The 4,422-nt window shown below is 41.4% G+C and overlaps 2 non-coding genes across 2 annotated transcripts; both read left to right on the plus strand.

The window, feature by feature from the left end:
- The first annotated feature begins 2,401 nt into the window (after positions 1 to 2,401).
- Positions 2,402 to 2,474, plus strand: trnar-ccu (transfer RNA arginine (anticodon CCU)). Its single transcript has one exon. It is a non-coding gene; the product is annotated as a tRNA-Arg (tRNA).
- Positions 2,475 to 2,980: 506 nt separating this feature from the next.
- On the plus strand, positions 2,981 to 3,053 carry trnar-ccu (transfer RNA arginine (anticodon CCU)). Its single transcript has one exon. It is a non-coding gene; the product is annotated as a tRNA-Arg (tRNA).
- Positions 3,054 to 4,422: the final 1,369 nt, after the last annotated feature.

The raw sequence follows: 4,422 nt of genomic DNA on the forward strand, positions 1-4,422 counted from the left end.
TTTTTTTTTTTTTTTTTTTTTTTTTTTTCTTATTCATATAAATCAAAAATAAATCATTTTAATTGGTCAAATAGGACTTCCTTCAACCCAGTTTCCACTTCTAGTTGTACTGGTATGAGAATGCCAGATCAAGCCTGATTTAAAAAGTTAAGCAGGGTAGACCCTGGGTAGTGCATGGATGGGAGACCACCTGATCCTTTAAGCTGTTCAGTCTTATTCCTCATATAGGTTTTTTTTATTTATTTTTTATTATTTTTTTCTATTCATATAAATCAAAAATAAATCATTTTAATTGGTCAAATAGGACTTCCTTCAACCCAGTTTCCACTTCTAGTTGTACTGGTATGAGAGTGCCAGATCAAGCCTGATTTAAAAAAGCTAAGCAGGCTTGACCCTGGGTAGTGCATGGATAAGAGACCACCTGATCCTTTTAGCTTTTCAGTTTTTTTCCTCATATTGTTATTTTTTTCTTCAATAAATTAAAAATAAATCATTTTAATTGGTCAAATAGAACTTCCTTCAACCCAGTTTCCACTTCTAGTTATACTGGTATGAGAGTGCCAGATCAAGCCTGATTTAAAAAGCTAAGCAGGCTTGACCCTGGGTAGTGCATGGATGGGAGACCACCTGATCCTTTAAGCTGTTCAGTTTTATTCCTCATATAGGTTTTTTTATTTTTATTTATTTTTTTATTTATATAAATCATTTTAATTAGTCAAATAGGACTTCCTTCAACCCAGTTTCCACTTCTAGTTGTACTGTTATGAGAGTGCCAGATCAAGCCTGATTTAAAAAGCTAAGCAGGCTTGACCCTGGGTAGTGCATGGATAGGAGACCACCTGATCCTGTAAGCTTTTCAGTTTTTTTCCTCATATTGTTATTTTTTTTTTCAATAAATTAAAAATCAATCATTTTAATTGGTCAAATAGGACTTCCTTCAACCCAGTTTCCACTTCTAGTTGTACTGGTATGAGAGTGCCAGATCAAGCCCGATTTAGAAAGATAAGCAGGCTTGACCCTGGGTAGTGCTTGGATGGGAGACCACCTGATCCTGTAAGGTTTTCAGTTTTATTACTCATATAGTTTTTTTTTGTTTTTGTTTTTTTTAAACAAAGAAAATAAATTAAAAATAAATCATTTTAATTGGTCAAATAGGACTTCCTTCAACCCAGTTTCCACTTCTAGTTGTACTGGTATGAGAGTGCCAGATCAAGCCTGATTTAAAAAGCTAAGCAGGCTTGACCCTGGGTAGTGCATGGATGGGAGACCACCTGATCCTTTAAGCTGTTCAGTCTTATTCCTCATAAAGGTTTTTTTTTTTTTATTATTATTATTTTTTTCTTATTCATATAAATCAAAAATAAATCATTTTAATTGGTCAAATAGGACTTCCTTCAACCCACTTTCCACTTCTAGTTGTACTGGTTTGAGAGTGCCAGATCAAGCATGATTTAAAAAGCTAAGCAGGCTTGACCCTGAACAGGGAGATTCACAACTAGACACTTCCTAGCTCCTCTTCTCTGAACTGTACTAAATATTTTTTTCCTTTTTTACTGTCTCAGTCATTGTTATTTCTATTTAAATATGAAATGAAACAAACTATAAGCATTTTTCGTGTGGATCACATAATTCAATCATAACTGGACTTAAAATTCCCACAATGTTGGTGAAACCCTTCATGGTAGCAGGCTACTTCAGGTGGGAAACCCTATTTAGCGTCTTATATACACCCATGGTGAGTTTTGTGTATCCACATGATCTGATGGTGAGCCTGAGTTGTGTAATCCAGTTGAGTGCGTTTGAGTTGCCGCAGCAGCGCCTGAGCCGCAGTGGCCTAATGGATAAGGCACTGGCCTCCTAAGCCAGGGACTGTGGGTTCGAGTCCCATCAGGAGTGGATGTGGCTAGCAGAGTGGCGCAGCGGATGCGTGCTGGGCCCATAACCCAGAGGTCGATGGATTGAAACCATCCTCTGCTAAGACCTCTGCTTTTGAATCCCCTCATACAAACAAGGTCACTGATCCTGTAGTGTTCATTTACAGCAAAGGGTCTCCTGAGAACAGGGAGATTCACAACTAGACACTTCCTAGCTCTTTTTCTCTGAACTGTACTAAACATTTTTTACTTTTTCACTGTCTTAGTTTTTGTTATTTCTATTTAAATTTGAAATGAAACAAACTATAAGCATTTTTCGTGTGGATCACATAATTCAATCATAACTGGACTTAAAATTCCCACAATGTTGGTGAAACCCTTCATGGTAGCAGGCTACTCCAGGTGGGAAACCCTATTTAGCTTCTTATATGCACCCATGGTGAGTTTTGTGTCTCCACATGATCTGATGGTGAGCCTGAGTTGTGTAATCCAGTTAAGCGCGTTTGAGTTGCTGCAGCAGCGGCTGAGCCCCAGTGGCCTAATGGATAAGGCACTGGCCTCCTAAGCCAGGGATTGTGGGTTTGAGTCCCATCTGGGGTGGTTGTGGCTAGCAGAGTGGCGCAGCTGAAGCGTGCTGGGCCCATAACCCAGAGGTCGATGGATCGAATCCATCCTCTGCTAAGACCTCTGCTTTTGAATCCCCTCATACAAACAAGGTCACTGATCCTGTAGTGTTCATTTACAGCAAAGGGTCTCCTGAGAACAGGGAGATTCACAAGTAGACACTTCCTAGCTCCTCTTCTCTGAACTGTACTAAATATTTTTTTCCTTTTTTACTGTCTCAGTCATTGTTATTTCTATTTAAATATGAAATGAAACAAACTATAAGCATTTTTCGTGTGGATCACATAATTCAATCATAACTGGACTTAAAATTCCCACAATATTGGTGAAACCCTTCATGGTAGCAGGCTACTTCAGGTGGGAAACCCTATTTAGCGTCTTATATACACCCATGGTGAGTTTTGTGTATCCACATGATCTGATGGTGAGCCTGAGTTGTGTAATCCAGTTGAGTGCGTTTGAGTTGCCGCAGCAGCGCCTGAGCCCCAGTGGCCTAATGGATAAGGCACTGGCCTCCTAAGCCAGGGATTGTGGGTTCGAGTCCCATCTGGGGTGGTTGTGGCTAGCAGAGTGGCACAGCGGAAGCGTGCTGGGCCCATAACCCAGAGGTCGATGGATCGAAACCATCCTCTGCTAAGACCTCTGCTTTTGAATCCCCTCATACAAACAAGGTCAATGATCCTGTAATGTTCATTTACAGCAAAGGGTCTCCTGAGAACAGGGAGATTCACAACTAGACACTTCCTAGCTCCTTATCTCTGAACTGTACTAAACATTTTTTTCCTTTTTTACTGTCTCAGTTTTTGTTATTTCTATTTAAATTTGAAATGAAACAAACTATAAGCATTTTTCGTGTGGATCACATAATTCAATCATAACTGGACTTAAAATTCCCACAATGTTGGTGAAACCCTTCATGGTAGCAGGCTACTCCAGGTGGGAAACCTTTTTTAGCATCTTATATGCACCCATGGTGAGTTTTGTGTCTCCACATAATCTGATGGTGAGCCTGAGTTGTGTAATCCAGTTGAGGGCGTTTGAGTTGCTGCAGCAGCGGCTGAGCCCCAGTGGCCTAATGGATAAGGCACTGGCCTCCTAAGCTAGGGATTGTGGGCTCGAGTCCCATCTGGGGTGGTTGTGGCTAGCAGAGTGGCGCAGCGGAAGCGTGCTGGGCCCATAACCCAGAGGTCGATGGATCGAAACCATCCTCTGCTAAGACCTGTGCTTTTGAATCCCCTCATACAAACAAGGTCACTGATCCTGTAGTGTTCATTTACAGCAAAGGGTCGCCTGAGAACAGGGAGATTCACAACTAGACACTTCCTAGCTCTTCTTCTCTGAACTGTACTAAACATTTTTTACTTTTTCACTGTCTTAGTTTTTGTTATTTCTATTTAAATTTGAAATGAAACAAACTATAAGCATTTTTCGTGTGGATCACATAATTCAATCATAACTGGACTTAAAATTCCCACAATGTTGGTGAAACCCTTCATGGTAGCAGGCTACTCCAGGTGGGAAACCTTTTTTAGCATCTTATATGCACCCATGGTGAGTTTTGTGTCTCCACATAATCTGATGGTGAGCCTGAGTTGTGTAATCCAGTTGAGCGCGTTTGAGTTGCTGCAGCAGCGCCTGAGCCCCAGTGGCCGAATGGATAAGGCACTGGCCTCCTAAGCCAGGGACTGTGGGTTCGAGTCCCATCAGGAGTGGATGTGGCTAGCAGAGTGGCGCAGCGGAAGCGTGCTGGGCCCATAACCCAGAGGTCGATGGATCGAAACCATCCTCTGCTAAGACCTCTGCTTTTGAATCCCCTCATACAAACAAGGTCACTGATCCTGTAGTGTTCATTTACAGCAAAGGGTCTCCTGAGAACAGGGAGATTCACAACTAGACACTTCCTAGCTCCTCTTCTCTGAACTGT

The sequence above is a fragment of the Clarias gariepinus genome, chromosome 17 (genome assembly GCF_024256425.1).
Source record: "Clarias gariepinus isolate MV-2021 ecotype Netherlands chromosome 17, CGAR_prim_01v2, whole genome shotgun sequence".
Classification (NCBI taxonomy): domain Eukaryota; kingdom Metazoa; phylum Chordata; class Actinopteri; order Siluriformes; family Clariidae; genus Clarias; species Clarias gariepinus.